We start from the raw sequence: 23,885 nt of genomic DNA on the forward strand, positions 1-23,885 counted from the left end.
CGGCGGCTATACGCAAGGCTTGCGATAAAATTTGAAAGGGGTGGAAAACCAGCCTGACAAAGAGGTTGGCGACACCGAGACGCGGGGCGGAGAAAGGGGAGAATCCATCGGGGAGTTGTCGGGTAATCTCAGGTGCATTGCGCCTCGAATTCGAGACAGAGCTCGATATTACCGATCCAATTTCGCCACGGCGATCCGAGGCTCTGCAACAGGCTACAATGATGGTGCGGTCGGAATAGGTCTGAATTAAAAATATTCCAGATACAGCTGCGTTTTTGTGTACAGGGATTTTCGACCTTCTCAAATTCAAATTTGAAGTCATTTTTGAGCGCCACGATCGCCGTTTCGAGAAAACAGTTCGTTGATTCGACTCCGTTTCCGACATACGAGGACACAATTCGATGCAGAATTTCCCGCTCTAGACGATGGTCGAGTCATTTTTCATGTATTCGTAGCAGTTTTTGAGGAAAACGCAAAAAACTTCAAATTTTACTGTTTTCTTGAAACGCCGGCTATGCAGCTCAAAAATGACTTTAGATCCGAGTTTCGGAGAGTCGAAAATCCCTTTATGGAAATATGTAGCCATATCACGAATGTTTTTAACGACGAATCGGTGCGATCGTCCGATTAAAAAATTTGGAAAAAGTAGATGGCCGTTAAAACTACGTGTAGTTTGTGATGGTAAACAAATCAAAGAAAATTTGAATAACACAAAATATTAAAAATGATTAAATTCTGGGATTTTTTAGCCAATTCTCGTGTTTTTTGGGAACATTTTCCTGTTCCACCAGATTATCACAGATAGTCTAAAAAATATTCAAAAAATCTGTACACACTGTCGTTTAATTCTAAGATAATTGTTTACGAACATCTATTGCACCGTACTTACACAAAACTATTTATATCCACAATGGAGACAACTATTTATACATTTTCTAGACAGTGAAAAAGAATTTCCATGTCGAAAATGTTAAGCTCAAAATATCGAAATCAAATCGAAAACACCAAACTTTTATAATTTTTCACGTTCTCGTGATAAAAGTTTCATTCAAATTATCATAGATTTTATCTTGTGTTATTCGAATTTACTCTGATTAATTTTCAACACGTATTAGGAATGTTCTTTTTTACGGATTCACTGATTTTCGCAAACAGGACTTCTTTACTTTTTTCTTGATCTAACTTTAGGTTCAGATAATTCGGTAGACTCGTACTTGAAGAATTATCGTCGTGTTTTTCGTAACGCTAATGGTATCGATTGTACGATTACATGCATTTTAAGGGAGATTTCCATTTGACAACACATCAGTACCGACTATTCTCGGAATTGTTTATATTATTCTTCGTATACGTACGTTCGTTTTCTTTTTATCCTGTTTTTTCCCCCTTGCAACAGAAACGTTGGAATTGCGAAATTAGGTCGAGCATGATAATTTCATCGTTGGGGAAGAAGTAGCAGGTAGGTACTCAAGGAGGGTATATGCACATATCCAGACTTGGCATACAATTGCGCGGAAGTGTAACCGCGTTCGCCATAAATGAGAAACAATTTAAGCGACGAGTTTTGCAGCAAGCACTCGTCTAGTACTTATTGTTAGACGCCAACCGAGCTACCCTAGGCTTTTTTAAAAATTGTTGTACATATTTTTCACAGTAAATGTTATACAGGCGATACGCATACGTATGAGTTGTTTTTTTTTCCATTCTTCCAAAACTTTCAACAGCAGCTATTTTTCGTACTCCGTGTAGTATAATCGTGTTGAAATACATCATGATTCGCTGTTACTGCGATCAGATTCAAATTTTTTTTTTCTTTTAGGTACTACTCGAAAAATTTGTGCCAAATATTGTAAAAAAAGCGAAAAAATAAAATAAAATAAAATTGAAAATATTTAGAGGTTGCTACCAATTATTGTAATACTCTTTATTCATTTTTATGTGTATACCTTAAGGATTTCTATTCATATATAAGTGGTTTATTTTCTCCGTATCGTGGTTCAATTCATCGTTGTTCGCAACAATCAGTACTGAAAACGAAATAGGGACATCAAGGTGATAGGAACAAGAAAAATTGCTATCCAAATTTCGTCTAGATGATCAATCTTTCGGATAAAAGACGTGAACAGCCAACTGCGACGTCTAAATATTTTTCTACCTCCTCCAGGTTTTACGATAATATTTTTTCAGTATTTGTCACCAATTTTTCCAGTGGCGTATATAAAAAATTTGAAAAAAAACGTACAAAACGAACCACCATAGCGTACGTGTACAATAGCGGAAAGTTTAGAATCGTAATACTTACGAAGAAAAAAAGAAACCGGTTTACAGTAAAAATCCTCGGCTAATCTAGAAGTAAACGCGAGTTTAGCGGAACGTAAGCAGCTTCTACCGTATCACTGAGTAATCCCCAAAGTGTATTTAGATGAGGCAAGAGCCGATGCACTTATACCGGTGAAGCAGTTAGCCCCGAAGCTATTTAATCCAGTGGTTTGAGATGCACGCGCGTCCGTACTCGCCGCAGAGGTTCCTTACAATTAGTTTGAAGAAATCTGTTCAATCGGCTCTTGGTATGGCGGGCGTATAAAAGTTGGAAAGTAATCCTTTTAGTTACGGGTTGGAGCCGTCGCGAGACGCAAAACGTCGACAACGCCTCCCAAACGTTCGCTTTTAAACTTTTTTACCGACACTGAAACGTTTTTCTATCGATCCCCGATCACGTTTACATCTCTCCTGACGTTTGAATCAGAGCTAATAAGCTTTAACGAAACGTGTGTGCGTAAAAAATGTCGAATTTCCAAATTTTGAGGTATTCGGTTTGCTTACAATTACACGCGCAACGGGAATATACGCGCCTAATCCTATAAATGGAATAAAAATTCTCTCCCGAGTTTTACGGTCCGTTAATGCGAGGATTGTGAACACGGCGAAGCGTGACAAAGGTGGATAGTTGTTCGTCGGAGAATCCGTTGTTGCCCTTAGCCAAGCGAATGTATCGGACAAGAGTTAATCAATGAATCGCTCGAAGCTACCGCGGCGGCAAAATCATCTTTCCTGACAGACGCGAGCGCAATGCCCGGGGCGTGTAAACTAGTATGAATAATTAAAATATCCCTTTCAAGTTTTGGCTTTGTTTATACAAACGAAAATAATTCGTTCTGCAACCGATATGAAACCGTGAAAAGCAAAATGAAGCTTCGAGCCAGTGACTCGATTTGATCGAATCAGTACTAACAAACGCGGAGGAAACGAAAAACAAAAAACCGAAAAAATAAAAAAATAAATAAATAAATAAATAAAAACGGAGGGAGGGAGAGGGAGGATTATTCGCAGCGTCGTGTGTGCAGATCCGTATGTAAAAAAACAATCCTTCTCCACTCCGGCAAAATCGTGTACGATACAAAAGTTGCAGGTACCTACGTATGTAAGTATCGAAATAGAAAGAAAAATTTATCGCGAGGTAAAATCGAATAGGGAAAAACGCGGATTTCCGTAGTCTGCAAAACACGAGAGCGCGTGTTTTGAAATCTTTGAGGGATTTGCAGTTTCAGTATATACTTGAAAGAGTTTTACGTAAGTATAGGATGTACATTGCGGACGTGTACACGTGTAGTGGAAGAATAAGGAAAGATGAAAGAGAGGCCGTGGACGAACGATGTTTTCCTCGCATTGTATGCTTTCCGCTGCATCAGAGTCCCGCCCAACAAGTGGGAAAGAGAGTTTCCCTTTATAAATACGTTTCACAGTTGTTTGCGCACGGTCGTCGATTTGCGAAAAGTGGATTTAAATCCGCGAGTTGAAAAATCTCCCGCATTTCGCATTATTGTCTTTCAGTTTCCAACCCCATGCCGTACCGTTCCCGTCTTCTGACCCGATACAATATCGCGGCAATAAATTGTCGAAATCCGGAATACACGGATCGTTCGATCGCTAATTTCGTATTCGAGAATCTCGAGAATTTCCATCGGCCTTTGCAGACGTATAGCTGTATTTTCTCGATTTGAATATAGAAATCGGACCGAGAACGGCGCGTCTGTAACAGAGATGCGACTCGACGATCGACTTTGGGTCCGGTTCGTCCAGCTTTCACCTCGGGGAACAACGTCCACCTTCATCGTGTAATATCTCGTTCCCCCGAGGTATCGATGGCACATCAACCTGCCTCCCTGCCTCCGGCACGGCTTTGGCCTCATCAACCGCTTCTGCTTCACGGACAAGGACGTAACGCTTCCGGTTCGTCTGCGGTTGGCAACGCCGTCAAGGCCGTCTCATCAGCTCCAGGTTGTAATCGAGATATACACCTTCGCAATCTGTCAGGATTAACCGATACCTACATCCATTTCCGAAAGTGTCGACTCAACGACGATCACTCCTATAAGATGATAAAAGTGTTCGAAATATTCCGTGAGGAAGAAAATTTTGTAACAACAAACCGTCGGAAAAAAAGATCAACTTTTTATCAATCGTTGACCGAAACTTCGAAAGTCGAAGTGTAAGTATAATATCGATTTTCTAGCAAGGAAGGTTGTTTTTTTTTTACTGAGAAAATTATATTTTCCTTGCTCGTTATGAGAAATCTTTTCCAGTTGGGTTGGTTTAAAAAATATTATATTCTTGAGGGTAAAACTGCCAAATCACACCTCGACCTGCCTTACTTTGGAGGGTGGTTTTACCCCGTGAAAATGTTTAATGGCAAATGAAGAAAAATACGTGTCTCTTTGTTTGTAGTCTACTATAACGTATTACAAAAGAAATCAAATCGGCGAGATCGACCTGTGACAGCTTTTTTGTAAGTATCTTGCACGTCTGATGTACGTACACGTGTACCGTTACTTCCACAAATAGCGCGTTATTCCCGTTCACACCGTAATCTCTAAATATCGTGAGTAACGCGTAATGTGAATGTAATTGTCCGTCGGTACGAGCACGGTCTCAACTATTACAGATCCGAGTGTAATTGGTTGAGAAAGCGTTCCAACGCACTTGAGGGATCAACAACTTCCTCGAGTACCGGGACGACGATTTTCTTTCCTACGTTATCGTCGACGCGACCAACTTGCAGTCCGTAACACCGTCTGCTAACCGTCCTCGAAATTAATCGTGAGCACTTTGGCAAACTTGTATGTACGTACATACCTATATACAAGTACAAAGAACGGCTCGGAGACACAACAAGGACTGGGTAGTATCGAAATTCGGTGATAAAGACAGCGACGAGAGCTGCACGCGAGAGGCGAGTTGTTATTATAGAGGGAAGCGATTGAAGCATCTGCGTCAAAAGCTGAAGCCGTCCGGGTGCTCATTATTGCACCGTAGCATTAAATCCGCTTTGGCGCATTCCGGCGAAGCGAGAGAGTCGAAGAGGTGTAGAGGTGGGCGGATGAAGAATAGTTAGACGCATCGACGATAATGCATCGGGTGCATCTAGGTACGCGTATGATGCAGTAGCGCCAAGGTGGCGTCGTATGCCGAAGACGTACGAATCTATTCGCACAGATCCGACTCTGAATGCAGGTAGAAACGGACGAAGGTGCAGAGGAAGGAAGAAAGGAAGTCGCAACCCAGGTCGATGGGTCGGAGGATAAACGTCGTCAACGCAGGCAGGTGACATCGTTTGACAACCGTGAGATGCACCTCCTCCACCTCCTCAACTCTCTGATATTCCTGCAACATCCAACGGAGCAAAAGATTGTTTTATCACGCGTTTTCGCTCCGACGAGTTCGCGTCTGCGTCTCGTTCGGCGCCAACTTGTTACCACGGAGATTGAGAGGGAAGATAATCGCAGGAAGCATCTTCGAAAGAGCTCTGTTGCTCTTTTTGCACCTAGTACCTTTCGGAACCTCGTCTTGAGATGATTACAATTAGGGCGAAGAAATTAGAGAAGAAACGAATGGAAACTGCGAGGAAGCGAGTAGAAATCGGTTCGTGGAAATCGGTTCGTAGGATTCGTCTCGCTGTCGTCATGCGAAAAGGCGATACTTGTGCCAATTGGCGGACAAATGAGACTGGATTGTTAATAATGACCGGGAAGTTGAAGTTGATCGTGTGCAGGTCTGATTGCGAGTCCGCAAGGACGAAGAGAGTCGACGTTCTATATATTCAACGCGCGTAATATTTCGACGAATGTTCTTCTAGATCTTCTGGTTAAAAACGTATAATATTTGCCACAGCTGACATTGTTTCATTCGTCTTTGTCCAATGATGGATGTTATGTTACAGATCGAGTTATTTCCCATGTTTGTTACGTAGAAAGGGGCGATCTAGAGGTGTGAACTGTAATATAACATTCTCTAGTTTCGTGAGACTTATTTTCTAATCCACTACTCGACGGCAAGACTTCGAATAAGAATTGAATCGAATAATGGAATTGAAATTACTGAATTAACGTTTCTTTCAATTTTAGATTCCCAGACTTTCTTATTGTACCCGTAAAACGGATGGATTAGATAATCAAGAATCATTGTATGGTCCGTGAAACGGGGAGAGAAATGCAGAATAAGAAAGATCGTATCCTGGTTCTAACAACCGAATCCTTTTATTTCGAAAGCCTTTCACGCACCGTAAACTGTACTGATCGTTATTTAACCTTCCAATTTTTCCTTCCACCTAACTGACGAAGCTGCTGCTTCTGCTTCTGCTTCTGCTGCTGCTGCTGCTAGTGCTTCTGGTGCACCAGCCACTTTACGTCTTGCATCAAAAGCACACATGTTTGTACTGTTCCTTGGTCATAATGCTGTTTGCCAACAATCTATCGCAGTATAAGCCCAGGAAAGACGCTTTCCAGCACGTAGTGCCCGTCATCGTTGAGGAGGTATCAACTTTTGAACTGTACGAAGCGATATCGTGTCAACTAATTTTCATCGACGATTTAAAACGTAGTCAATTTTTCATCAAGACTTTTTCTTTTCACGATACCCAGAAATAAATTGTACAGTACTGAGAATCTGAAAATTTGATGCTAAAAATGACGGTGAATTTTTTCTTTTTCAATACGTGGGTGTTGAAAATACGCTGCAATTGCAGGGAGCTATTCGCATATAACATAATACCCACTGGTAGGTAGAATTTCGAAACGGAAAGGGAGGGAGAGAGAGAGAGAGAGAGAGAAAGAGACGAGAGTTCAAAGCGCGGAATTTCATTCGATGATTATTCAACGCTTCAAAATTACGGTCATGAAATTCTATTAATTGTGCGTAGTCGGTGATTGTGCATTGTTTACAAGAATTGAAAAAGCGTTACATTAGCAATTACGAGGCTGTAGTCAGCGAGTATAACGAACCTATTCAGGTTATTTCTATACGTATTTAGGTCAATTTACAATCATCCCTCAGGCGTTCTAGGAAAAACATACAAGTTGTCGCATAGAACCTGTTCAACCGACTTCCACAACACGATCTACGTCACATTTTTGTCACTCTGTAAATCGAATTCGATAAATTTTTTCACTATTTTTTTAAATCACTTTTCACAATACGTTACAAGTTGAAACTTGGAAAAAGAAATGTAAGAAACATTTTACTGTCGGAAAAGATTCCGATTACCGCATAGTTATACAGTAACTTTCGAATAATATCTTCACTCGCAATGAAGCTCGGAATATTACATTTATCAATAATAATGTAACCCGTGCATTGAAAGGAGAAAAAAAAATATAAAGTTTTTGATATCGTCTTCGAAGCTTTCGATTATACGTATAATCTTCGTTTCAAAAAATTCAGTTCATTTTTATCAAAACCAGCAACTGTCATTTTCACATTTCGTATAACATTACTTTGCAAAACTCGATTTATAAATGACATATCATGATATACCTACACAAGCATGTACCTTCTCATATCGTAAAGTTGTTAGTTTTTATTTTCACTCATCTATACAATGCATGCGGTGGATTAGAGTTAAAAAGATTTGAAGACAGAAAAGCAAGCAAATCGAGTATATGAAAAAAAAAAAATGACGAAAGTACAATAATATGGAGCACCTGCAGTGGCATCGCAAACAGCAGTAGCTTCGAAGAGAAGTAAAATCAAACATAAAACAGTTTTCTGTTCTCTCAATAAATCCTGCACTCCCAAAGAATTGCACTCACAAACACGTGCGAATCTATATCACGTACGTATGTTACATACATACACACGTACGTACCTGTAACGCGTAGCGTATGAAATAATCGATAGCTCGTATCCAGCGATTTCCCCAATTAGGTACGTACGCGCAGCTCGCTCCCCTCCCACAAACTACCCCTTCGCTCTTCTCTCCCGCTTCGATTCCACGGAAATTGGCAACTCAATTACCCGGCCGATGAAGGGAAGAAAAAAAGAAAATGATAAAAAGAAAGGAAAAAAAACAAAAATTGAGAAAAGTAGCGGTAATAAGTGAAACGAATGAATAACTGTTGCGCGGGTACGGCCAAGAACGACAGAGCCGGATGCTTTCAACGTATTGCAGCATCGTCGCACCTGTTTAGATGTGCACTTCCAAATGAGAAGCTCGTCAAACTTTGGGGTGCAGCCCCAATCAGCTAAGAGATGGTCGCAGCTGAGCTAATTTGCATCCACAGCTACGTAGGTACGAACTGCATATCTAGAAATTGCGAAGCCTGTTGAGAGAACTTAACACTTGAGCGTGAAATGCGTGCGTACGAATGCATATACGTATGTAATGCATACGATGTACGGTGTGGTGTACGCTTGTTTACCAACAACGCAGAGTGTGTTTCCGATGGGGAGGGGAAATAGGGAGGATAAGAGAAGAGAAGAGAAGAGAAGAGAAGAGGAAGATGAGAGCAAAACGAATCCGGAGGTATTAGAAATTTGTTTCAATTATAAAGTACAAAGGCAGCGAGACGTACGTGAACCATAGAACGTGAATATCGGTTCACAATTTTCTCCGCATGCACGAAGCTGTCCATACGGCTTTGACGTGCATGAATAATATCTATAACAATATGTACGCAACGTTTGCTTTGTACTTCATGCGAGTGAGGATTTTTTTTTAGTCTTGATTTTTAATTTTTTTTTTTTTTGTGTTTTTCTTGCAAATAAATATTATTTATACCCAGAGAAATTTCCAATAATTATATAATCAGTTAGAAATGATCGGAAAAATTCGTTGGGATCGTCACGCGATGGGTATATTTAAATAGATAAAACCTACCGCGGTGTAAGAAATAGACTTTTCTCACGTGAATTAATTCAGCAGCTTTCGTTGCACTTGGAATTCGGTATTTTGTTCTAATTACATGCACCTACATCGTTCGAATTACACATACCTATACGTATATTCACGACTAACGATCTGTACAAATAAAAATTTCGAAAGTAAATCGGTATATGTAACGTACGTATTCGGTTTACTTTCGTCCCTGTTATACTCGACGAATTATCGTATATTAAACAGCTGTTAAATATTTTCACTTTAGAAATTTTATTTACCACCAAATGCACGCGTTTTAAATTGATAATTGACTATGTTCGGTTATAACGTCGTTCTCGACACCTCGAGAGTTTTCTTCAAAAGTAAAATACGTCGCTTGTTAAGTTGGACCAGGAGTCGATGTAACGACGATAAAAATCTGACGAAAGATGCGAAACGTTACATTCAACAACGTTGCCCAACCATTATACGCGGGATTTGGTGAAAAGCAATAAACCGAGCTCCGAGAAACATATCGTCTGTTTACAGATGCTAAAATATCATATACGTATTACATACAAAAATTTTCATTGGGACGAATTTTTTTTCTTTCATCTTTTTTCTTTTTTCCACAACTGCAGCCGCACAGTTTTCACCGCGTGCAGTAAAAGAATAAAAAAAAGAATAATAAAAAAAAAAAAAAAATGTTATAAAAAACGGCGCAGCGGGAATATAGGAAAACGTTCTTTGATCCTGATTGCCATTTATGCCGAAGTGTGCCTACGTGTATGTATATACTACGTACGACACACGTGTGTAGACGGCACATACGGCTGCTGAATGCGTAAACACCAAATCGAAATGAACAGCATTAGACTGAAAACGCTAGCAAAGTGACTCGGAACTCGCATCCGATGTACACATACCTACAGAGAATGTAAATATATACATTAGGGTATATATGCATGTATATATACACACTCTGACAGAAACAGCGGCTAGCAGGTGGATATTCGGCTTTGGGAAAATAGTATAAACCCCGCTTACTGATTACGCATCGGCTATCAACAGCCTGCACGAATCTATATATTATATACATACATGTATCGTCAATAAAAGTAACATTAAACTTTCAACGTGCCAAGTTGCGAGCGTTGTAAGAAAACATCGAGCAAACGTAATTGCTACAAGGATTGTTCGTATCGGATAATACGATAATGGATACGTACGATTTTTGTATAAAGAAGCAAATTATAAGGACATAATATAACGATAAAATTGTAAATAACTTTTACACTTATCGTTTGTCGATAAGACATAATATAATTCGCGATATAATCGAATATTTTATATGGATATATACATGTACGTAAAACAAAAAAATTTTATCAACGAGAAACAAATATGCTTAGTTTCTCCTCAATTTGCCAATTTTTGTGACCGTAAAATCTGTTCTTGTCATCACGCATATATGTGTATATATATAAAAAAAAAGGTCGTTAAGTCTGCGACTGCAGTGATAGTACTATTGAGTAACAGCTCCTTGAGTATATGAAAGATTGACTGGAACAGACGGTGATAAAACTTGTACAAGTGAAATAACGAATCGCGTGTGTAATTTCTGCATTGGACCGTACAAATTAACGACCAAATTAAACCATAATTTTATGATCTGACCGAGTATAGCAAAGAACTATAGACTTTCACTGACGAGAATCGTTACAATATTAGGTATAACCGTTATTGCCAACTAATAATCGCATTAAAAAAAAAAAAAATTGACCGAATAATTATGGCAATAGCGAATGCGCTTCGAGACTCTCGATTCTCCACATTCGGTTGTTGCACTTGCACGAAGAAGAAAACTATGTGAAAAAAGTGAAAACACCTCATGCAAATCCTGTCGTCACAAACTATTTGCTACGGTAGCTTTAGGTGTATAGGTAATGCTTGTGAAATTTTTGTCAACCTAATTCATACGTAATACCGATCCTTTACATTAAGCAACGTCAAGTTTTCTGTCCTATATACAAATCGACGTGTGATAAACATATCATAGAAGCGGATTGTAGACATTTAAGACACGAAATGAGATGCAAAATTGACAAATTATACAGAATTGAAATTTTACACCGTCCAATATACAAATCGTATACATATTATAATGTGTGTGTATCAAAAGCGCATGTTTCTGTTTATCAAACGGTAAAAAGTCGGTTACGAAATTACAATAATACATAAATAATATAAATGTAAATAAATCGTTACATAAATTACAGATCTAAATCGGATATTTTGCTGCACCGTGTATGTACCGCGAACAAGTGAATATTCATTAAACTGGGAATCGGATGTCATAATGCACAACGGTAAGTTATAATATAACAACAATGATAACAACGGAAAATATTTAAAACAACAAGACAAAGCGAAACGTTGAAACATTGTCAACTCGCCGTACAAACTAGAATGTTTCGATACAGCAAAAGTTTATATACCTTATTAGTAGAGTTTCATTAGTTATACACATACCGGACCGTCGCGTATTACGACCTTGGATGAATTGTTAATATAAAACAAAAATTCTATTTAATTAGCAGAACTTGGTCATAACCCGCGTTAAATCAGAATATGAAATAGGAATCCGCGCTCTGCGGAGAATAATTAATTATATTCCTCGACAAGCAGTGAGCACATGTATAATATATATATATATATATATATATATATATATTAGAGCGGTCCTTAAGAGTGAAATCGGATTTCGATGGTCGCACCCCTCAAATTAGTTCAAAATAATTTTTTTTTTAAATTTTGCCTTCCGCAAGAAAAAAGAAATTCTTATTCTCATAAGGACGATCGGGTGATCGAAATTTTTGAATTTCTATTTATTATTTTCAGCGAAGAATTTCCTTTCTCTTTAAGCCCAATCCCATTAACTTCCTTGACCGCTGAAAACTTTGTATTCACTAGTCGAAATTTCTTGCCGCACTGAAAGACTTAGACAGCGGAGTGAAAAATAGAGATAGCCAAATTTCCCAAACGGCGTTTCAAACGGAACAAATTCGCTTTAATTTTGCTTTTATAGAAAATTTGCCTCGTTTTTCGTAATTCCAACAATATTCGAACAGTTTTTCTAACGACACCCGTTTTACTGAATTTTTCTAGTCACCATAACAAATGAAATTTTACTCCGTGTATATATATATATTAGAAACAAACGTAGAAATTTCGCATTCGCAGTCAAGTACGTACAACAAGTCGCGAAACTACAGGAAACAAACGAAACGCCCGGAACGTCCAATGCAGCAGACACGTCAATGTCCCATTGGTTGAAATTTCCCCGACTCGTATACTCGTTGCGTCGGTCGAAGCGGGGTTTTTGCGCGAACAATGGTTATGCAGCGGAACATGCTCGCCATAAGCTTATTAGCAAATACGAGCAGATCGTTCTTAACACGGGGCTTCGACTGTGCTCTCTATCTGGGAAAACAGTGGAAGCATGCAGCGCAAGGTGGTGAAACACTGTCCCTTTCCCACGGACCGAAGCCGAGACATTCGAATTGCGAATCGGCAGTTGGTAGATTTCGCAATACGAAGTATTCCTTCTACGTATGCAGGATGTAACGTACGGGCGATAATGCGGTTGGAGTTCAGATGTTGGGAAACTTTGTAACCGCTCACCGATTCAAAGAACTTACGTACGAGCTTCGAGGAATTATAAGTTGAATTAGGATGAAGCTGAAACTAGCAACCAAACGTGTTGAACTCTTTGGAAATCGGAGATTGCAGTTCGCTATTGTCCTATTAATTTTATCAAAGTATTCGGACTTTTCGAGGTATTTCACAAAAGTTTCCATTTTCCGACTTCACTACTAGATTCGAATGAACGTTAGAACGTTTTGTTGCTAATTCTGGCTGTCAGCTTCAGCCTCGTATCAGGTTTAACGGGAGTTTGATTTGTTTCATACTTTTAACGAGTGTTTCCAAGATTTCATCGTAGTGGATGAGAAATTGTACAAGACCAAATAAAAAAAAAAAAAACTTAAAAAAATAAAACAACACCATTGTTCTCAGATAGAATGGTGATTTTTGCTACATTATCCGGCTTGCGGTTTACTGCACTTTTTTTTTTCTTTCTTTCTTTTCGTTTTTCTAATATACATGTAATCGGCTTCGTACTTCCGTCTACAAGTCTTGATAAAAAACAATTCGTGCGTCGATCTCCTTTCAAAAATCACAAGCAACGTCGAATCGTAAAGTCTGACGAACGAAGTTTAAAAATTCAGAGAACTTGATAGCGCAATTTTACATAATTATCGCTGCAAAATTATATAAGACAAATCGTAATGAAATGTAAACTACCGGATGGATCGAGTTTTTCTCCATATTTACTCATTCAATACCTTTTACAGAATGTATTCAATGACCTAACGAGTAGAAGAAAAAAAAAAAAATAAACCAACAACGTCGTGCGAATAGCGAGAATATGTAGTCTCGATTCGATTCGTCTTGCTTCACTTCACCGGCATCTTTTCAATCTTTGATTTCGTCATATATTTCTTTCAGCTTTATACGCATCGAGACGAGTTCGCACTCACGTACCGTCATCCGTAACTAATCGTTGATCACCGTGACCGGAGAACGGCATGAAGATTTCTTACTTTTTTCTTTACCTTACTTTTTGTCCGTTTAAACAGAACATCGCGAACGCGTGCAAACTGTTGACAGTCGCGTCGTTCAGTAGTTTATACCTATTGCCAAGGAGATGTCGAGGCCGTACGATTTCCGTTCGCGACGTCCGCGATATTCGACCTGGAATCTCGCCTTTTACCACCGACAGCGGTGCACGGAGAACGTGGAGAACGTCCCTTGAGTGGCTTAACGGACTATACGCAATATTGAATATATCGGATAGGTACACGTAGGCAAGGCATACGGTAATTGTATGCAGAAATCATGCGTGCCGGATCGAAAGTGGAACGAGATGAGCGAGAAAGAAAAGGAAGAGAAAAAAATATTAACTTTTTTTCTGCGGTTACAGTCATTGCACGTAATTAACTGTATACGGGGCATTCCGTGATATCTCGATCGAGATTGACTTTTGCAACTATTTTTTTTTTTTTTTCTTTTCTCGTACGAAAGTCAAAGTACACGACGAACAACGCATTCGCAATTTTTTAAAAGAATTTTTCTACCCAGCGTATGTAAAGAGTATAATTAAAAAATTTGAAAACAAAAGTCACTTTATAAAGTCTGGAAAAAAATTTTTTACACCTGTTGGAAAATGGATATTTCATAACTTGGAAAGATGAAATAGAAAAATGAAAAAAAAAAGACAATTATTATTATTCGATTGCATCTTTGACGTAAGAATGAACATAAAAGCTAATTGTAATATGAACTGAAAAATATCTATTTAGAGATGTTTAATCGTCTATTAAACCGTGCGTCAAATTTTGCTTCAATATTAGTTTAGCATTTATACTGACAAGAGTCGGAGTTTCAAATTCGACCTGTAAAGGTAAAACTCGATGCGAAGTTGAAAACTACTTAGTATGGAAAATATTTTCACACATCGGGTGAAATTTGACCGACCAACGAAACGGATTGACATCTCTAAATTGGCTCGGTGAAGTTGTATTTATTTTCAATTATTCATTGTTTCCTCTTCTTTTTTCTCTGTACACCGTACATCTCTCCTTCGTTTGGTTGTAAAAAATGATTTTTGGTTCCAACTTTTTTTTTCTTTTTATTTCAACAATACCGATACGCGCATATACTTTTTGTTGCATAAATATGGAAGATCGAATTTCGTTATACATGTAATTGAAAATCCCTGCAATAAATTTCGCTTCGGTCTGATATTCGTATTTCGTTGTTATTTCCAGCAGATGTGTATTCGGTAAAACTGGAATCGGCGTAAAAGAAAGTTTTACGCGAGTCGAGGACTCTGAACTAACATAAGTGGGACGCGTTACAAATGCATATTACAGGAACCGAGTCGTATGGGGGTAAAATATAATATAAAATAACGACACTGATAAATAGTTTAATAATAAAAACCCGGATTCAACGCATATTTCGTGAGAGAATTTTTTTTTTTTCTTTTGTTTCTCGTTCTCGTCATTCTACGCGGCTCGTGTGTTATTACACACATTTTACACTTGCCTATAATCGGCATTTACGACTGCGGAATATCGTACGTACATAGAGACGTGTCTCCGCACGTAGAGAAGCTCGTGAAAACCAAAATCAACCAACACGCTGCTCTAATAAAAGCCGAATAAAACAGCGAGTATTACGATCACGCCCGGTTTCAGCTACAGCTGATGACAGTTTTTGAATAACGTACATTTTATGCGTGCAATGCGGAGCTTGCGGCACGATTCTGACAACAGCAGGACGAGTATGTTATACACGTACCTGCCTGGTTCATAGATCGATATTATAAAATATTCCGGCGAATGTGAAGAATCAAAATTATGCATTTTATAGCTATATTACATATATTACAGTCAGCCAGACATACGCGTTTTTATCGAAGTACATGCTGATAACGGGGAGTCAGCATTTTTCGAGGAGAAAAAGCAAGATAGGTACGTTAAATTCATTAAGAATGACCAAAAATTAATCTACTCGACTTTTTTCCCTCGCAATCTGTTCTTCTTTTTTATCAATATCAATTTATATGGTTAGAGTAACAATTGTTATCACTGTCTGACTTACCCGAGTACCTGTTTGAAATAACGAGTAAAAAATAAGTGATTATTCTCACTTGAAATTGAATAATATTTCTAACGAAACGATAAATTATCAACAAAACTTTTCCGCCAATTAAGACCACGTACTGAAATTGTCAAGGGAAAAAAAAAAAAAAATAAGAGCACCAACAACGCGATAATCGACGAATCGATTAATTCTTACCCACGCAATCGAGTCGCGTTCGATTGTTTTTTCGTACTCGGTACATCGATGCATCGATTACTTTTAGCCGCAGAGGTACGACGATGACCACGGGACGCGCAAACGCAAAGACCAATTCAATGCGAGGGTGTGAAATGGAAGCGAGGGGGTGAACATGGCACGGCGACAGAGAGGGAGAGAGAGAGAGAGAGAGAGAGAGAGAGAGAGGAGCGCGTTTCCAAAATTTAATGGGTGTCGGATGGCCGCTGCAAGCACGGGAGGCGCAGGGCTCGGACCGCAGCAAAGAGTCGGGCATAGCTGGTTCATAAATAGAGGATCGCGTTGATTATACACCGCCTGGTCCTGCAGCAAGCCGCGCTATCTGCACTCCGCACACGTCCGTCAAACAACCCGATCGTAAAATCCTTTCAGCACTTCAACCGGGCCGCGACACCCGGCTCTGTATTATTTGGCAAAATTTTACCTCTCGCCGATCGGACCTGCGCTTGCAATTTCACACCCTTTCGATGGATCGAATTAATCGTCGAATCGACCGGGCGAAAGATCGCGTCCTTCTGATCCTCCTCCTCCTCAATTTTAAACGAGATCCATATCTTGTAATACGGTCGAGGATTCACCTTGATATACTCGTTTCAGCGCGATTGATTAAAACCGACCTCGAAATATATTCCCTGCTGGCAGATGTGCGCGTGTGTGGATGGTTAGAAAAATAACGGAAGAGAAGAGTCAAGGAACCGAAGACACCGATCGTTTCGATAGCTTTTAGATCGCGGTCATCTTTCGCTGCGAACAACATCGTTAGCGCGCGCTGAATGATTTACTACCGTGGAAGATTTGAGAAAAAAAAAAATGGAAGAAAAAAATAATTTTTTTAGCAAACACACACACGCACACACACACACATATATATATACACACGGATATACCGTGAAACGACCGCGTCTCCGTTTTCTGATTGACACTCTCTGCAACTCTCGAATGCGTGTCCTTGATTTCGGCAGAAGATTGAATTGGATATGCGCGGAAGAAAAAGAAAAACAAAGAAGAAAAAGAAGGGGGAAAAAAAGCGATAAGATTTCGAGATAACAGTCCTACTTACAAAGAGTATCTGATTGATTTACTCGCAACGAGTGTAATCGCAGGTAGAGTCTTGGTTAATTTTGAATTCCAATTAATATCGTACTGAAAAACATTTGGAAAAGACTCTTGAGATAACCTCGAATATTGCATACAATCAGTTGTAGCAATTCGGTATTTTCAAAATGATACTTTATTTCCGATACACGACGTTGTCGCGTGCAGTTTATACCACCAACAGACAAACTCTGTGCACGGCGAATGGATATATCGTCGATTTTCCGCAACTTCCGGAGAGTGCAGCACCGCAGAGAGGAAGTCACGACCCTGTGTATCGGGCATTCCATGTCAAATCGACCGATGATTTTCCTTGAAAAAAAATTTTGATTCGTTTCACGATTTTTTATACGATTCTCCGAGCTCGCAAAAGCGCTCTTAAATATTTTGCAAATTTTTTCCTCCAACCATCAAATTTTTATCATTATTCGAACCCATCTGAAAATCGGCCTTTTTTAAAAATCTCGGTAAATATCCAAAAATGTAATTTTTCATTCCGATCATTTTAACATCCGTCCTACGATGAAACGATTTTCTTAATCTCTTTTTTTCTTAGCACTTTAAACATGTTGAACAAACGAGATCCCATGTTTCAACGTTTCGAAAATTCTCGAAAAATTCTGTGTTCTTGCGTCGAAAGATTCCGACTTGAACACACGAGTTTTGGTCATTTATTGAGAATTTTTGAAACGTTGAAACATGGTATTGCGTTTGTTGGAAATGTTTAAACTGCGGGTGTAAAAATGATCGTAATGAAAAATAAGATTTCTTTTGGAATTTTTGTAAACTTTCAGACAAGTCCGAATAATCATAAAGAATTAACGGTTGTAGGGAAAAAGTATTTAAAAAAATTGAAGAGTGCGTTTTTTGAGATCGGCAAACTGTATTAAAAAATCGTGAAGCGAATCAAAATTGTGAGTAAAATCATCGGTTGATTTCACACGGAAAGCCCCATATACATGTGTATACGTATACAATAGACTCCGTCCCTACCACCTCAATATTTTCTTCTTTCTTTCTCTCTCTTTTTTTTTTGAATAAATTATAGCAATCGATATTGCATCGCGTGCAAACCGTTCACCTTCACCTCGACTCGCTGTAGGCATGTAACAAATGCCAGATGTAACACATTGAATGTCGTCACGTTAATACCCATGTATGTAACATGTGTACACCAACTGTACGCCGAAGAGTAAATAGTCCCAAAATTAAATTTCCCACAAAATAAATTTCATAAAAACCAGGACTCGGATAAATACGTATGGACTTGAAAAACTAGAAACCATGAAAAACAGAAACTATATTTTCTGACTCCAAACATCTATACCTCACATACAAAAACCAAATAAGTAATGCAAATGATGAAAATAAAAAGTACGTATCGACACATTAATCCGGGCCCTAGTAAAAAAACAGACAGGGATGAAAAATGGACGAAACCAACAAAAGTATCGCGTCTGCAGCCCGAATCGCAGTATTCGCTGATGCAGGTATAATATTACATTTCGGTTATTTCCGTGCCTGTACGATATCCGCGAATGTTCGGCCGTTGCAGAATCGCGGATTTTTTTCAAGGACTGTACGCGACGCAGCCCTGCAGGAGTCACGGTTTCGAGTGGCCGTGCGATTACCCGAGTGCAGTATGAAGTATGCGATTACACGAAATTGAGAGAGTACGAAGTAGTGCGGGGGTGCGGCAATTCCGAGCCTGGTGCTCCGCGGCACTTTGGCAGTGAGTGTAAGCAATACCTGCACACCGTGGAACTTGGAGACAGCAAACGTCACCAGAGCCGAGCTCTATCGACTTGCTGGCAATTTGTTTTATCAGTAGGGTAACGTGAAACTTATTGCACGGAACGGAACGGCGTGAATTCGCAAATAGAGAGAGAGAGAGAGAGAGAGGGAGAGGGAGAGGGAGGAAGAAGCCGTCGCTCTGCGCGTGTATTACGTAACTTCTGATGAAAAGAAGTTTGCTCAAGAGAGTGGAAAACGCTTCGCGTTACGATCTTCGCCTGCGCTGCGTATTAGATTCTAACTCGAGAAAGAGGAAAAAGGAGGAGAAGGAAATCTTCGCCAACATTCCAAAAACATACTCAACTCCATTACGCTCCTGCAACCGGCGCACGAGCCGTGCATCCGCCTCAAGATTCCTCAAAGTCACTTAAGCTAAGCCTGTCTTACGTATTCTACTTAAATTCCACGCGCGATCTTGTAACTCGATTACTTTTTTCCTGCACTATACGAACGGTGTGCAATATTGATTTTGTTTTTTAACGATTTTCCAGAGACACGTATACCGCGTATTGAATAATTGTCACGGTGTATGAAGCAGGGTTAAAATTTTTTGGCGAATCGATTGCAGCTATTTATTTTATAAAATTATTTTCACTTGCGAGGAAAAAGAGGCAAAAAATAAAAAAACTACTCCTGAAACATGTTCAATATATCTCAAAATCGTCCAAAAAGTGTTTCTTCGATCAAATAAAGACATTTTGTGTCAATATTTTCGTATTATTGTTTTGTTATAATACCTGCATTACCTATATTTTATACATCGATGTAAAAATTACGTAAATATACATTTGTAAGAATAAAGTTTGAATTATCCGAAAGCGCGTACAGTCGAAATTTCATTTATGGGCTATTCCGCGTCAACCGGATCAGTCATCTCTCAGATATTTTTTTAATTTGGCATGTGGATTGTGTAAGGGGAGTTAGATTTTTGTGCCAAAGCGCGAATCTCATAATGCAAAATTCGATTTTTTATTAACAATAACAAATTAGACTCCCATTTTTTTCAAAAATTCATAACTTCGGCAACAAATTAGATACAATTTTTTTTTTGTTTTCAAATTACGCGGAAAGCTCCATAGAATTTAAAAAAAAATACGAAATGGTAAAAAAAAGTTGTTATCAATTGTTTATTTAACAATTAATTTTTCAAAGATTTTTAAAACAGTGACCGACACGATCAAAAAATTTTTTTAAAATTCTGACATGTTCCTTGAACTGTACTACAACCTGTGAATTAATTCCAGAGGGGTGTTTTTCTTCGTTTTCGAGTAAAAAATCATTAAAGGTGTCGATGCGCATGAAATTGCGGCGCGTCGAGTCTCTACGTAATGGCGGGCGGCCGGTTGCCGTCCACCGCTACCCCGCGGCGGCGTCGCGGCGTTATTTTAGAGTCATTTTCACGATGTAGGACATGATTGAAAAATCTGAAAAAAATACTGTACCTTCACAAGGCCTGCTCAAAGCGATAAGTGAAGTTTCAAGAATGTGTTTTTCACCGTTTTTTTATTACAGAGATTCAAAATAACAGTTACGCACCACCAAATTTCGAATCTCTGTAATAAAAAAACGGTGAAAAACACATTCTTGAAACTTCACTTATCGCTTTGAGCAGGCCTTGTGAAGGTACAGTATTTTTTTCAGATTTTTCAATCATGTCCTACATCGTGAAAATGACTCTAAAATAACGCCGCGACGCCGCCGCGGGGTAGCGGTGGACGGCAACCGGCCGCCCGCCATTACGTAGAGACTCGACGCGCCGCAATTTCATGCGCATCGACACCTTTAATGATTTTTTACTCGAAAACGAAGAAAAACACCCCTCTGGAATTAATTCACAGGTTGTAGTACAGTTCAAGGAACATGTCAGAATTTTAAAAAAATTTTTTGATCGTGTCGGTCACTGTTTTAAAAATCTTTGAAAAATTAATTGTTAAATAAACAATTGATAACAACTTTTTTTTACCATTTCGTATTTTTTTTTAAATTCTATGGAGCTTTCCGCGTAATTTGAAAACAAAAAAAAAATTGTATCTAATTTGTTGCCGAAGTTATGAATTTTTGAAAAAAATGGGAGTCTAATTTGTTATTGTTAATAAAAAATCGAATTTTGCATTATGAGATTCGCGCTTTGGCACAAAAATCTAACTCCCCTTACACAATCCACATGCCAAATTAAAAAAATATCTGAGAGATGACTGATCCGGTTGACGCGGAATAGCCCTTATATGTACATTGTTCAAGTTTTCATGAAACGTACAGAATTTTCTGACATTTTTTTGCAGATGTTAAGGTAATTTACTCGGTTTAAATTTTGGGGTAAGCGTGTAGATCAAATTTTTAAAGAAATTCTCCAGGGTACATCCGGTTTTCATTTGGCCCCGACAACTTTCGCAGGGAAGCCAGTTTTTATTTCTTCCACAAGTTTCTTCCAAGCAGGCGATATTGTACTCGCTCATGCCTCACGTACGCCTCGCAGATACAGCTGTACTCTGGCTTTAGAATCGCTCCGCGTGGTTGTGTGTTGGATTTTATTTCTTCGACTATTGAATTTTCCTCTCAACTGAAATTCAACGTTGCACGCGTTTGACGCAAGACTATATCGGTCTCGTTATTTTTATCGTTTCTTATTCGTCAAATTTCACACATCAAGATGCAACGATTTTCCATCGATTTTAATAATTCGAAATCTTGTTTCCTCTCCCCTTTAAAACTCCGGAAGAAATTAATTTGCGATTTTTCACCTTGGCATCCCCGAAAAGTTTGTTCAGGTTAGAAGAAAGATTCTGTCGAAAGATGAGCGTCGGCAATAAAAAAAAAAAAAATTTCATTTCTTGCAGCAATCATATCAGTCTACGTCACAAAGAAGACCCAGACTTGTAATATCAAATCTCCAGTTGATGATTGAGAAGTGGATCCGACCACTTTTTCATTATCAATTCAATCTCATAAGACAGTTATGATTTAATATGAAATTATAATTTACGAGAATAAGATTCCCGGATGATACATCGTTGTGTTATGGATCGCGATCTTTCGGTTGAATATAAATGTCGGTAAAGACATAATAATTGAAATGCTACGACGTGTTTCTACAGGAATTCAAAAAATTGCGAAAAATCAATTGACCGCGATCTTCCACGTAAGACAGAACCTTAATTTTTTCACCGAATCTTTCTTTCAACCTTAAAAATTTTTCAAAGATGTCCCACGGTGAAAAATTGTAAATAATTTTTTCTGAAACGCCCTAGTTTACATACTCAGCATCGATACCCGCTCCCAAAAATTCCTCCTAAAAACAGAATAAAATATCCTTCTTCCTACCGCGACTTTCCAATTATGCTATAATAACAATCATTTTCACTTCCTCGTAATTAGTATCTTCAAAAATTTTCCAACCATTCACCAGGGTGTAAAAATTGAATACTTTACCCCAAAGTAAAACATTATAAACACGTATATTTATACAATAAAAGCAGCAGATCGCGAATGCGGCAACCGCGAATCGTAATTCCTTTCCATGCAACTAGGTTTCCGGGCGGATGAGGTCCTCCCCCTCCCTCCTCCTCCTCCGCCTCCACCTCCTCTTCCTCATCCTTCGCCTCCCTTCCGCCCCCGTTTCTCGGTAAGGATGTTAAGTTGGGATTCAGGATACACGAACGAACGTCGGTTTAACGCCACCCGATACGCCGCTTCGTGGCGGCTCTCCCGGTTTTATGTACACACCTAGCCGAAGAGCATGATGTAATTCGAGGGTGGCAAGGGGATGAAGGGGAAGGGGGGGAGGGGGGGGGCGGTAAAGAATCTCCAGGGGAATTTCTAAACGAAAGCATAACGTAACTTTTACAACTTGGAATAAAATTTAAGCTTCATCCTACCTGGTCTGCTATCCCCGTCATAATACCTACGTGCATGCATTCTGCAGAGCATGCCGGAAGAACCTTTTTCTTTCACGCTGCATATAATGTGCAAGGTATTTTTATCACACGAACACACCTAAGATTTACCTAGGAATTCGCTGCTTCTTAAGTATTCGAAATTTTCAAGTATTTTGCTCAATCGGGGAAAAATTGTTCGTCAACAACTGGATAATACAACGGCGAGTGAAAGAGGGACGGAAAAGAATCTTTATAAAAATTGAAATCCATGCGTCAACTGGAATTATACATTTATATTCTATCTGTTGAAAGGAACAATTGTTGTCCACGTTTTCTTTTACATCCGCTATTTACGAGAACAACGATTTTTTTTTTTTTTTTTTTAGAAAATAGATTCTCATTATCGCACAATTATACATACTCAGTGATCGAATTACCAATTTCACTGAAAATCTGACCAGTTCTATACGGCGAATGAAATCGATACAGTGAAACAAGTTTAAGTAATCTAAATCACGCCCGCGAAATTTATTCTTCGATCGAATGCACGTAATTTCTTTTATCCGTGGGTAGAAAGAACCGGGAAAGGAGTTGAAAAACAAAATCGGAAACTATTTGCGAAGTAACAAATTGGCGAATTGCGAGATTGATTTCGTCAAGTGTAATAATCTCGGCGATATTCGGAGAAGAATAATGATTGTGACACTATTCGAGAGTAATTTGTTAAACGACCGGACACAAAGGATGGATAAATGGATTGAAGGGTGCTTTAAACACCGTTGAAATTACGGCGGTAAACGACCCTTGTTCCCGTTGCCGTAATATATTGATTTCGAAAAGCGTCCACACCTCTCGGATGGAATATTATCGCCTCATACCTTGTGTATAAGGGGAATGCCGTGCAAATTCGACCAACGTCCGACCCTCGCCATTTCTGATTTTGTTTAAAAAAATCGCCGCAACTGTCCCGACTCTGAAACGGTACCCTAAATTTTTTTCAGATTTTTTATGCAACTGCTCAATTA

The 23,885-nt window shown here is 38.9% G+C and overlaps 1 protein-coding gene across 2 annotated transcripts in view; it reads right to left on the reverse strand.

Annotated features, from left to right (window-relative positions):
* Nucleotides 1-23,885, reverse strand: part of LOC124184052 (RING finger protein 17) — a 103,282-nt gene that overhangs the window by 33,340 nt on the left and 46,057 nt on the right. The gene's annotated exons all lie outside the window — the stretch shown is intronic.

The sequence above is a fragment of the Neodiprion fabricii genome, chromosome 1 (genome assembly GCF_021155785.1).
Source record: "Neodiprion fabricii isolate iyNeoFabr1 chromosome 1, iyNeoFabr1.1, whole genome shotgun sequence".
NCBI lineage: Eukaryota > Metazoa > Arthropoda > Insecta > Hymenoptera > Diprionidae > Neodiprion > Neodiprion fabricii.